Source organism: Lampris incognitus, chromosome 7, assembly GCF_029633865.1.
Source record: "Lampris incognitus isolate fLamInc1 chromosome 7, fLamInc1.hap2, whole genome shotgun sequence".
NCBI lineage: Eukaryota > Metazoa > Chordata > Actinopteri > Lampriformes > Lampridae > Lampris > Lampris incognitus.
The window spans coordinates 24,524,382-24,538,265 of NC_079217.1; the positions used below are offsets into that span (position 1 = coordinate 24,524,382).

The following is a 13,884-nucleotide window of genomic DNA, read 5'->3' on the forward strand; positions in this document are numbered from 1 at the left end:
CTTGAATGAGGTTGTGTTTGTGTGTCGGGGTGAGCCTCCAGCATTCTTATAGAGATTGGTAATTTCAGCTGTCAAGCAGTGCCAGTCAACATGAATGTGATCCATTGTGTCACCTGCTACAGGGCACGCATACACACATCCAAGCACACCTACCCATGCAACATTAAGTGTGCAGCAAGCTGTGTCTGCGTGGCTCCTTGAAATGTGTGTCGTCTAAGACACAGCGCCCTGACATCGCCACATTAAAGAGGGTCATTATATTTCCCCGGCTGCCACAGAAAAGTGACATTTTTACAAAGTGACAAGTTTACAGTTTGATAATTCCGATTTTTGCAGGCGGGTGGGGAGCGAGGTGGTGGGGTGGGAAGAAAAGAGGCGCTGGAGTGTCATGGTGGTGGGGGGTGGGGGTGCTGCCTGTCAGTGACTCCCCGGCCCTGTCGTCTAAATGATCCTCCCAGGCTACGCGTTCAGATCCCATCCCCATTAGCATTTAATTTCTATCTAATCCTACATACAGCCTCCGCCGCCGCATGGTAACAAGGACCGCCGCACCACGGTAACACTAAGGGGGGTGGGGGGTGGGGGGACACCAAGAGCAATCTGTGCCTCACCCGCCTTTTATAGCACTGTGCCCCGTCCCAGCCATCATTCTTCCTTGACAATTAAGACCCTCAAATCTAATAGCAGAGATATTGGAATTACGGCGAGGCCCTTTTGGGGGCATGTCAGGAAAAAAGGGCTGTGCCTCCCGATACAGCTGTCAAAGCACCAGGCGGCCCCTCCCCTGTTGCCACCCGCTAAGCGGTTGTGATAAGCACAAGCACGTACTGTTCTCTGTGCACGTAAACACACACGTTCTCACTTTATCATGGTCTCTCGCTCACACACACACACACACACACACACGCGCACGCCATGATAGGATTGGGGGTATGTTGAGTCTTTTGCTATGATCTTCCTAAAATGTGCTCTCTGTGCCCTCTCATCCAACTCTCCAAAGACTTGTTACAGCAGCTTTTGTTTTCTCTCTCTCTCTCTCTCTCTCTCTCTCTCTCTCTCTCTCTCTCTCTCTCTCTCTCTCTCTCTCTCTCTCTCTCTCTCTCTCTCTCTCTATGTCTCTGTCTCTTAAATTACTCTCCATCTCTTTCTCATTGATCCTCCCTGGTGTGCAAGTCATGCAGTTGCTTTCTGTCTCACACTTGCTTTTTTCCCCCTGCTGTCTGGAAGTAGCTGGGTGAAGTTTTCCCTAGGTACTGTTCCATGAGGACAGTTTAAGAAATTCTTCTCCGTAATGGTTACAGTTAAGATTTGGATGGATAAAACCAATCTCAGCCTCAGGGACAAAGCACTGGAAGAAGTATGATAAACAGAATAAAGTTGTCAGCGGCGAGCACGTCTTTTCTATGGTGAGATTTGCAGTCACATTTTGGTCAGTAGGGGCGGGCTTAGCAGGAAGTTCATCTCTCAGCTGGAGGATCTGATTGCTGGCGTCCTGTGCCGTCAGGCAGCTGCCCTATTTAAAGACCCTTTCAGAAAGGCATTGGATCCTTACAAGCTCTTGGAGGGGGGTGGTTCCATCCAGACTCAGTGCTTTGACCCTGCAATGGAGGGGGGGTCTTGCAAAAAAAAAAAAAAATATTGTATTTTTTTTGCACAAATGCAATGCATAATTATCAGAATTACCACATTAGTTAAACATTCTCTCTCTCTCTCTCTCTCTCTCTCTCTCTCTCTCTCTCTCTCTCTCTCTCTCTCTCTCTCTCTCTCTCTCTCTTCCCTCTCTTTCTGTTAGACTCCAGCAGAACAGGCCAAGGCTCGAATGCATATGGTCCTGCAGGCTGCAGGTAGGTGGCTGGTCTCATCTCTCTACCACCCACACACTAATTCACATCACCAATCCCACACACACACACACACACACACACACACACACACAAATGCACATGCTCAGTCAAACACATACACACTCTACTTCTTTCCACTTTGAGTGTTTCCGGGCCCATATTCTATGCAGCTTAATTTTATACACCCCCACCAGTACATAAGTCATAGATGTCACGGCGCACACGGTGTATATATTCCAGTGTGTATTCGAGGGGTAGAGTTAGGAGCCAGATGTGACAGGTAGAGATTGACTGTGGAGAGAGATGTCTGCATGTTTACAGTCTGGGACACACACGCACACATGCATGTACACATTCACACACACACACACGCACACACACACACACACACACACACACACACACACACACACACACACACACACACAAATACACTAGCCCTTCAGAAAAGGGCTCTAATTTCACCACAGGAAATATATGAAAGAGCTTGGCAGTGATACATCATCTATAGAGCGGCCAACAGCCATATACTTACCTTTGCTAGCGTCCGTTCAGCCCTGCTGTAACTAGGAGTGATGTTACCAACCTCCCCAGTGGTTTCCCTGTGACTCAAAATCTTGTTAAGTTTATCATTCTGTTGTGAAAAATGGTAAATGTATGACATTTTGGACTTGATACTTGACATTCTTTTATAAGCTGAAATTTTAAGTTCAAAGTCATGAGTTGAATTTTGTGGTTTTGGGGGGTTTTTTTTGCTTTGTTTTTTTCCCCTGCCCAGGTGCATAATTTTTCGTAATTTACATCAGACCCTCATCCGCTCTCATCCACTAATGTGATGCTAACGTGAGTGAAGCATCATAAAACTGAGGATGGAGTAGCTGAGAGTAGTGGCATAGACTGGTGCAGGTCCAGATGCAGGCCTAGAGGAGAGGGTTTAATGCACTGGAGCTGTCTCTGGCTTTCCTCTCCCTCCTAGAGGCTTCCAAGAGAGCAGGTTTATGGCCGAATCAAAGACTATCTTCACCAAAGAGCCGGGACTGGCCTCTATCAGGCCTCAAGGTGCACATGATCAGATCACTCATAATGACCTACAGTAAAATGAAAATGGCTAACAGATCCTAACCTTTGGACTTGGCTGGAATGTTTCTTTCTTTATTTTCATTCATCAATTTTTTCACTCACTCATTTGTACACTAATGTATTTCCTTTTCTTTCATTCCATTTTTTTGTCTTTCTTTCGTTCAATTTTTCTATCTTTCTTTGTCTGTCTGGCTGTATTTGATGGGAAGGCAAATGGGGAGTAAGGACAAAATGCTACAACTTTCCTCCTCAACCATTTCTCGTACCCCCCCCCCCCGCACACCCGTCTTTGTTCCAGTGTTGTTAGCAGACGGAGGAAGATAGGGATGGAGGGCAAGAAGGAAGCAGCAGATGTTGGGAGGTTGTGTGAATGTTAATGTTCTGACGTAGCCGTAGAGCTTAAGCCTCCTCTCCTCTCTTCTCTACTCTGCCTCCTCCTCCTTCCCTCTGCTCCTCTCTGAGCACCCGCCAGGCTTTCTCTCCCGGGGTCTCCTGACATCCTTAAAGCCCGTGGCTCTCCACTCCTGTCCCCCTCCTCCAACCCCCCCAACTCTCCCCTCCTTGCTCCTTTTGTCCATCTATGGACTCTCTGTAGTCAGTAGAGAGCAGATCATCCCCTGGCTAAAGCGGCTCAGGCCTTTGTGTTGGGGGGCTCTGTGGACCTGTAATGAGCCCCCTCGGCTGGCCCGCTGGCCTGCTTAGCACTCACTGGGGGCTTCGTGTGTGTGTGTGTGTGTGTGTGTGTGTGTGTGTGTGTGTGTGTGTGTGTGTGTGTGTGAGTTAGAGAAATAGAGAGGTGTGGGGTGAGGGTTGTTTAGGAAGGTGGGGGGGCGTGGTGCAACACTGAAAGAGTTGGAGCAATATGTTTATGGGTCACTTCCTGCTTGGCCTATATATTACACACACACACACACACACACACACACACACACACACACACACACACACACACACCTATTTTTTCACACAGACTCTCATATATAAAATATTCAAATGAGTATTCCATTTGATATTACGCTTTTTGTACTGTTCTTGATCTCATCATTCTTAATAGTAGAACTTTATTTATAATAACATATATATCATTACACTATTCTCATTATGTATTGCCAGACATTTAGGCCAGGAAGACGAGTATTACTTTTTACTGCTACAGTAATTCATGTAATCATATGACAGAAAAATCTATCTATCTATCGATCTGTCTGTCTGTCTGTCTGTCTGTCTGTCTGTCTGTCTGTCTGTCTGTCTGTCTGTCTGTCTGTCTGTCTGTCTGTCTCTCTCTTTCTCTCTCTCTCTCTCTATATATATATACACTCACTGGCCACTTTATTAGATACACCTTGCTTGTACTGGGTTGGACCCCCTTTTGCCTTCAGAACTCCCTTAATCCTTCGTGGCATAGATTCAACAAGGTACTGGAAACATTCCTCAGAGAGTTTGGTCCATACTGACATGATAGCATCACGCAGTTGCAGCAGATTTGTCGGCTGCACATCCATGATGCGAATCTCCTGGTCCACCACATCCCAAAGGTGCTCTATTGGATTGAGATCTGGTGACTGTGGAGGCCATTTGAGTACAGTGAACTCATTGTCATGTTCAAGAAACCAGTCTGAGATGATTCGAGCTTTATAACATGGCGCGTTATCCTGCTGGAAGTAGCCATCAGAAGATGAGAACACTGTGGTCATAAAGGGATGGACAGGGTCAGCAACAATACTCAGGTAGGCTGTGGCGTTGACACGATGCTCAATTGGTACTAAGGGGCCCAAAGTGTGCCAAGAAAATATCCCCCACACCATTACACCACCACCACCAGCCTGAACCGTTGATACAAGGCAGGATGGATCCATGCTTTCATGTTGTTGACGCCAAATTCTGACCCTACCATCCGAATGTCGCAGCAGAAATCGAGACTCATCAGACCAGGCAACGTTTTTCCAATCTTCTATTGTCCAATTTTGGTGAGTCTGTGCGAATTGTAGCCTCAGTTTCCTGTTCTTAGCTGACGGGAGTGGCACCCGGTGTGGTCTTCTGCTGCTGTAGCCCATCTGCCTCAAGGTTCGATGTGTTGTGCGTTCAGAGATGCTCTTCTGCATACCTCGGTTGTAATGAGTGGTTATTTGAGTTACTGTTGCCTTTCTATCAGCTCGAACCAGTCTGGCCATTCTTCTCTGACCTCTGGCATCAACAAGGCATTTTCACCCACAGAACTGCCGCTCACTGGATATTTTCTCTTTTTCGGACCATTCTCTGTAAACCCTAGAGATGGATGTGCGTGAAAATCCCAGTAGATCAGCAGTTTCTGAAATACTCAGACCAGCCCGTCTGGCACCAACAACCATGCCACGTTCAAAGTCACTTAAATCACCTTTCTTCCCCATTCTGATGCTCAGTTTGAACTGCAGCAGATCGTCTTGACCATGTCTACATGCCTAAATGCATTGAGTTGCTGCCATGTGATTGGGTGATTAAAAATTTGCGTTAACGAGCAGTTGGACAGGTGTGCCTAATAAAGTGGCCGGTGAGTGTGTATAATCCAGTGAGCCAAGTAAATTCTTTATGAGACAGTACAAGCCTGGTTCATGCCATAAGCAATCATCAGCTGTCAATAAACAAATACATTTATTGACAGCTGATGATTGATTACAGCACTGGATTATTTTGCTCCTTATTTGTTGAGCACTTTCCTTATCGTTGAGTGTTTCTTTTAACAAAGTTATATATTTATACATACATGCACACACACACACACACACACACACACACACACTATATACATATATATGAGTGGAGTATCACAAATGTAGCAGTAGCAGCTGCCTTTCTTCTTGAACTTGGAAACCAAACAGTCAAGAAAGCCTCATTTGCACAACCATGTAGTTATCCTCACACATGCCATCGCAGACCGATACCTATTAACAGAACAGCCGTGCACTACTATTTCACTTTTCTTTTTTTTCTTTTTTTTTTTTTGCTTTAAAAACTTTCGTACTTGGCTCATTTCAGAGCGGTGTCCATTTCCAGTCAAATAAGCAAGTGTGCTGTGTGAAGCAGCGGGCCTCTCCTTATCCACACGTCAATAGGGAGTGTTTACAGAACACCCACTAAGGACCCGAGGGCCAAGGGTCATCAAAACCTCCGTCCTCTCCCTATTTGAACCATTGATGGCAGCAAAACAAACAGTCCTTAAGTTCTCATCAGAGGCCTGAACTTGGCAAAGGCTCTCTGCTCTGGATTAACTTCCTCCGTCGGCATGTCTAGGTTTAACACCTAGCTGGAGTTGGTAAGGAGAGAGCCCGCAGCTCAGGTTACTTCCTCATGTCTTTATAACTATGTTTTACAAGCCATTAGTTGGTTTATACAACTGGGTATGCACATCATTTTAGAAGTATCTGAAGACTGATTGCTGAAGATTGGTAGCAACAGTTTTTTTTTTTTTGGTTTGTGAAGTTTTGATAGCTTTTGATACAAGTATTTTGCGACTATGCAAAACCCTAAGCCAATATGACATGACATAATTTTGAGGAAAAACTCCAAATTCTAAGCATTACTTCTTTATTTTCTCTCTTCACAGGCTTTAATGGTTTGTTTATGCTTAACAGGGAATCATTTTAATGAAGACTATCCACATGCATTGCAGTTCACTTCCCCAATAGTCTTCAGAAATAATTGCAATTTGATTTTACGCTACTTTTTAAAAAAAAATATAAAACTGCTTGAGCATCAACTGCCACAGTTTTAAATGTGCTATAGGCATCAACAGTATATTTATCAGTGGATGATACAAAAACAGTGGCAAACATCAAATAGTAAAATTCAAATGCATATTTGCTAGTCGGTTTCACATGGTTTCAAGGAAAGTACAAAGCCTTGACATCTCCTGACATTGTTTTGTCCAGATTTGTTTTTAAAGGAAAGCCGTGATGCCAAATTCAGCTGTGGTCTTTTTTAGCTACCACAATAGCAGACCCAATTAACTCCATTTCAAATGCATTACGTTTAATTCTGGTAGTATATAAAGTGATCACATTCCATAAAGGCAAACATTTGTGTGAATGTGCAGAAACAGGACTAATTGAATTTAGACAAATATTGGCATGTCATTGTTCCCATATATGATATCTGTTTGGCCCAGCAGGTAGTATGTGTTCACCTATGCCTTTGTTTTTTGAAGCCTGTAATTTCACGTGTGTGTGTGTGTGTGTGTGTGTGTGTGTGTGTGTGTGTGTGTGTGTGTGTGTGTGTGTGTGTGTGTGTGTGTGTGTGTGTGTGTGTGTGTCTTTTCTGATTGAGAGACAGCAGAGGTGGTGCAGAGAGGGGTGTGGCCAGATCAGCTTAGCAACAGCATGTGATAGAACTAATTCTTCCACAGTAAATACGGGGTATTAGGGTTCTCCGTCACAGCAGGGTTCAGGAGAAGCAAACCCACCCCCCTTATGCGCGTGCACACACACACACACACACAACTTCGTCCAGTTCTCTCTCCTCTACTTTTCCCTCTCCCTTGTGCTTCCAGTTCCCGCTCAGCCCTCCCAATCGACCGGCCTGGCCCACCCCCTTAGGCCCTGACAGATGCGTGGTGAACAGACCACATACATGGAGGGTGTCACCTTACCCCCTCTGGAACTAAAGGGCTAATGCGCCACGTTTAGGAGGCTGCCGCCCTTTGTTCTGCCAGGGTAAGAGGTGACAGGGATGGGGGGACGCAGGCAAGGCCTGGTACTTTATATGGCCGAGGTCTCCCTCTCTTTTTCCCTGAGTGGGTTCCCCTTGTCTGCAGACTCTCTCTCTCTCTATCTTTCTCGCTTTCTCTCTCTCTCTCTTCCCTAAGCCTCCCTTTCGTGCACATTTCATTTACTATTATTGTTGCTGCTTTGATTACCAGTCATCACTGCATTGCTGTATAGCATTCCTCAGTAAGAGGATCACCGTTGGGTAGAAAATTCATCACTTGGCCAGAGTCTGTGAGGTTTCATTGTTTGTCTTTTTACATTGTTATCCATCTCTATCGCATCACAGTCACTCTTGATGTTGTAACGATGTGTAAACTCAATAGATATGTTTGTCATGAGCCCGGGTCAGTAGTGACCTCTGCTTTGGAAGAGAATTCCCCTATGTAACTTCGGGGGAAACCCCTGGTAATAACTTAAGTATGGGCTCCCTGGGCTAATATGTTATTATGACAGCAGCAGTATGCCATCTGACTATGGCAAGGGTTCGAACCAGTGTGGATCTACGACTCCAGTAATGATAAGGGGTTTCTCTAATTCTGTGTTACAACTCAACACTTTGCACGAAAGGATGATAAAAAACAGCTACATAACAATTTTCTCAAGTGGATAGTGAAAGACACATACTTGTGCACAATAGATTACAAGGGGGCATTAAGTCCTATTTGTTTGTCTTTTTTGGGGGGTGGGGGGCGGGCTTATTCCAAGCAACAAAAAATGGATAAAAATCTTTTTGCATTTCAAAAATAGAAAATAAAAGCTCTGAAAGAGAAGAAACGGGATGAAAATAAAACAGCTAGCCATAGTATTTCAAAGAGCTCAGTAAGTAGTACAGCCTGGTCCGTGGAAAAGACATCCGTCAATGTTTAGCCTGCAGCACTTTTTAAAGGCAGTTTGAGCCTAAGGTTAGCAAATCTGCCAAGATACCCACACGCTAAGTTGTGTTGTGTGCTTCTTAGTCTGATCTTTCTTTTTTTCTTTTTTCTTTTTTTAATTTGGTTTAGTATTTTTTTTTTCCTGTTGAAAATACAGTTATGAAATATTCAACTGAGCGGCCAGGATTTCTTTTTGTTATTCTGACATGCACCGTGTTCAGTAAGTAAACAAAAATAAAGCAAACAAAAACAAAAACAATGCAGCCTTAAAACAAAAGCAATCCCCTCTGCCTGTGTGCTGGAATGTGTTTCCTGTTGTCCTTAGGGAGGATAATAGCAGAGGGGCGTCCTGTAATTTAGCCTCTGTAACCATTGATCAGCTGGATTTATGTGCCATTACCTCACTGTTCCAGTCAACTGTTGTAATTATACCTCTTGCAGAGAGAGCACGGGGCCCCGGTCGTGCGGGGCAACAAATACCTGAATAAGCTTTTATCAGACGGCCCCTGCCACTCACTTAAGAGTATTGACACTGGGGGCAGATTGACTGATATACAGATGAGAGGAGTGGAAGGATGGACGGGTTTGCAGATTTCAGTTAGAGAGCAGTACTCACGAGCAAGACCCTATTGCCTCCAGCTGCGGCTCTGAGCCACACAAAAGACATCTGCTCGTAGGCCATGTGTGTGAAGATACACCTTAGAGGGGGTGAAAAAATAGATTGTTCAAACGAATCGTTGTGTGCCAATGTGCCCAACAACAGCTTTTATTTATTTCATTTGGAAATACAGTTCAAAGGTTTGTGCTTGTGGTAGGAACTGACTGACTTATGGACGGCTTGGATCAGAGGTTTATGTACAATTGATTTTTGCTTTGTTTTATGGGTACAATAAACACAGGCCCTGCTGCACCCTGTCTTTTCCGTCCCGTGTTTAGCATGTGATATCTGCTCTGTAGCACATTGGTAAAAGGGTACAGGGTTGAATTCCCTTAGTGTAAATGTTGTTCGGTATTAAAATAAATGAGGAGATGAATTGCAAATGTTACAGCCGATTTTGTATGTTTTCCTTTCATTTGAATGATAGGCCTGAATAATACCTCTTCATGTGTTCATGCTTGTGGCCAGGCAGCAGCGGTTGTGGGACTGTAGTCATACCACTGCCGCCGCCCCCCCCTTTTTTTTTTCAGTTTCCCAAAGAAATCAGTTTTGCTTAATTTCAGTGATGTGTTGTCATTCTCCCCGGTTCTTGGTTATAAAACTCACAGTGAAATTAGTCAGCCACTTTAGCGTGTCTTGTTATAGAGAACAATGTTTAGGGGCCTAGAGAAAAGATGTCAGACACACATAGAGGAGACTGCTTGCGTATGTTTGGGGAAAATACACACGCTTATATGCGAGTTTGTGTCTGTGAGCGCGCGTGTACGTGTGAGAGAGAAGGGAGGGGGTTTTGCTTTTCTTCTGTTGGCAGATTTCAAACAGCATCTGGTGAGCCCTTGAAAAAGAGCGCTATGAGTATGTTCAAATCCAAACTGAATCATTTCTGTGTCCTCTTTCCTCCTCCCTCCTTTTCCTCTCCTTGTTGTCAGTGTTTAGAGACACATGGTGTATTGCTCTCTCCTTCCCCCTCCCTCTTTCCCATTCGCTCTCTCTCTCTCTTTCTCTCTCTCTCTCTCAACATGTACACATTTCCATAACAGAAAGAGAATATTTTTAATTTGCTGCTTCCCATTATTTTGCAACATATGGTATAAACGATTTTGATGCAAATGTATGTGCTAATTATTTGCAGATGAGACTTAAACGGGCCGGCCATTGAAGTGGAATGAAAGCAAATTTGCAATCACCTTAAATTTTGCTAACCATTTACTGTTAAGTAAACTTTGCTAAGTAATTTAATTACCTTGGACCGCTGGCAAGCGCTCAGGGCTTTTCGGGAGGGGGCAGAGAGGGAGGAATGCAGAACGAGGGAAACTATAATGATGAAGAAAGGGCCATGGAAACCTGCTAAAAAGAGAGGAGTATTTTTGCACCTGCATGCAGAAGATTCTGCTGGATAGATTTGCTGCTTATATGGTGAAGTGGGGGTGATTGTTGGAAGTAATTGAATATAGAGCTGGGCATTTGACATAATATTGATATCATGCTGTGAGGCCAGATATTGTCAGGGATTTTTGGTTATAGTAATATCACTTAAATGTTGTCATTCCCTGGTCGTAAAATTTACATTACAATAAAGTTATACAATTTTCTGAACTTATTAGGCCATTTTAGTCTGAGTGAAATCAGGAATCAGGAACAATTTATTGTCATTTCTTACATATATTTGCGTACACAAAAGAAATGAAATTTCGTTTCACCCAGCTCACAGCAGTGCAACACAAAAGATAAAAACACATATCCAAAATTCCCAAAAATGACACCACCAAAAACATACAAAGAGAACAACACAAAAAAACCAAAACAAACAAACAGTTAACAACACATTCCATTCAGTGCAACACAGTCCAAAAATTCCACTGCCCAGAGAATGAACGCCAGCCAGGATGACTGCCGGAACTGCCGGTCTGCATGGGCTAGCAGTTAGCTTAGCCTGCCCGCTTTCACATCCTGTCAGACCGCCCTCGGGGCTTCCTCTACGGGTGCAGCTCCAGGCAGGGCCGTGGTCCTTGAGCCCACCGGACGCAGCAGACCAGGCTCCCTCAGCCGATCCAACGCCAGCTCTCCCAGCCAGACACCTTCGACACACCTCCACACGATGACACAAACACAGACACAGACAAAAACACTGCACAGTCGACACTAGGCAAGGCCGCCACCAGACCACCTCAGTGTTTCCTCTCAGGCGGAGCTCTGAGCAGGGCCGTGGTCCCAGGGCCCACAGAACGCAGCAGACCAAGCTTTCTCAGCCGATCCCAACACCAACTCTCCCAGCCATTAAATGGAAAAAAAAACATAAATCAAAGATCAAAACAAAAACTACACGCGATGACACAAATGTAGACGTAGGCATGGACAAAGACACTGCATAGATGGTACTGGGTGAAGCCGCTGCAAACGTGAGTTCGTGTTGCCATCTTCCCACGTACACTGAATGTACAATGTAGATTCAGTGTACTTTGTACATGGATGTGAAATGTACACTGAATTCCTCTACCTTATAGGTCATTATATCCACATTACTAATGATAATTTCCAACAATATTCTTGTGAGTGACTATCTAATGAAAGTACCAATAGTCATACCCAAATTATTCACATCACTGATATCGAGTGAAAAATATTGTGATATTTGCTGTTGTTTATCGCCCAGCCCTAATTGAATCTTGAAGCCGAGTGTCTGTTGGGACATCAGCCGAGTTTGGGACTATTAGAACAAGTCGTGTGGGTTTTTAACACACACCATTGTTTAATTTGTATAATTATGTTTGTGTTTGTGGGTTAAACAAGGGGTCTCCCCTTTTATGGTTAGGACTGAAAGCATATGAACTAATTTCCTAATTGTTTTACCAAATATCGCAGTCAAATAGTGGATTGGAAAGCTTCTGTGGTTTGTTGCTCCATTCTGATTCTCATTTATCCTGATTAATAGTCTGCATGTTATGTTCAAGACAAAATTATAGACTCGTTGGGCCTCATTCGTCAATCGTTTGTACATACAAATTTGTTCTTACACAACCATTGAATTTTTTTTTTAGCTCACAAGATTGTCTGACAATCAGAAGAAAAGCCAGCCTGATGGTTACTTGTAATTCCTTCCTCCTAACATCTATTGTCTACCTCTTGCAACGAGCAATCACCCAGGATTGCAAAGATATCACTGTTAGCCAATTGGTGTCTAAATTCAGGGGTTAGACATGCTTAGATTAATACTCTTGTCTGTGCTGGCTATGCCATATGGGAAAGATGGCCACGCAACTGTGTTTGCTTTCTTGTCATCACCTGTTGCCTCTCCTGTTTGTCATGGTTCTGTTTGTGGGTCTGTATGGATGTTGTGGACTTATTCCCTTGGGATCCCACACAAAGAAGCTTTCACTGCTCTTTATTTTCCCAACTACTGGAAGGTAAATGTGCCCAGCCCTGTGGCTACCACCATAGGAAACGAGCTACGAGACCGAGTAAACATGCAGGCACCTTGGTTAAACTGAGGAATCCTGCCCACTGTCGCTTGGCACTGATCCACCTTTTTCAGCTGAACTTGGTCAACCATGTCGCTTCATTCCTTGGTGCTGTCTTGAGACTAGGTATGCCTTTCTCCGACCAATTATCCCAGACACAGACCCAGATGCCAGACCACTGTCCTGCGGGCTCCCCGCCAGGCTAATTGTAAAGTGGGGTGGTGTAGTCCTCCAGAATCTCCGCCCTCTGGCGTGGGAGCCTTTGTTGGATTATACCGTTATCCCAGTCAAAGTGGCTCTGTTCGATGTGAGGTCCTTATCTATTAAGACTTATTCTTAATGACTTTTTCACCACCCATGGACTGGATTTCCTACTGGTGACGGAAACCTTTATCTTAACACTTGTGAGTTTACTCCACTTGTTGAACACTGTCCAGATGACTGTAACTTTTTTAGCATGCCTAGACTCCCTGGGTGCAGCAGGAGTCTGGCTGTTGTGTTTAAGAAACATTTTAATCGCCCCCCCTACTGAACTCTGATTATTTCTGCAGCTTTGAGTGCAATTAATTAAAGTGAACCTGGTCAATCCCCTTTTAATTGCTCTTGTGTATCGTCCACCAAAAATACATAGACTTTATCGCTCAATTTGCTGATTTCCTTTCAAACACTATGCTCAACTTTGATCGAGTTCTGATTTTATGCATCTGATAGTCTTAATCTTGCTCTGCTTACCACTGGTCCCACTCACAAGCTAGGCCATACACTCGACCTGGTCTTATTGTTTGGTTTTCCAATGTGCAATGTGGATTTAATTGATGCTTCTCTGTCAGATCATAGTGCTGTCATATTTGATGCATCTCTTGTCTTTCTCTTCTACAAAATCTTATCTCCCTGTACGTTGCTGTTGCTACATGAACTCTGCGACTGTCAATAAGTTCTGGCGCTCTCATTGCTGATCCCAGTAACTGCACTACCCCCCCCCTCATCTCAGTACTGTGGAACTCACTTCCTTATTTAATGCCACCTGCTTTTCTATTCTGAATACTATTGCGCCCCTTATATTGAAAAAGCCTAAGCTTGCCTAGGTCTGCCTTGGCTTAATGACACCACCAGAGCCCTGAGGAGGGAGTGCGGAATATCCGAACAAAAGTGGAAAAGTGATAAGCTTCAAATTTCCTTCGAAATTTTGAGAAACAATCTTTACAAATATCAAAAAACAGTTAAAGCCATGAG

The 13,884-nt window shown here is 44.1% G+C and overlaps 1 long non-coding RNA gene across 1 annotated transcript in view; it reads left to right on the top strand.

The window, feature by feature from the left end:
* The window catches only part of LOC130115161 (uncharacterized), a 48,456-nt gene extending 46,609 nt beyond the window's left edge, over positions 1-1,847 (top strand). Inside the window, exon 3 of the long non-coding RNA XR_008810480.1 lies at positions 1,793-1,847. This is a non-coding gene — a long non-coding RNA (uncharacterized LOC130115161). The remainder of the gene's footprint in view (positions 1-1,792) is intronic.
* Positions 1,848-13,884: the final 12,037 nt, after the last annotated feature.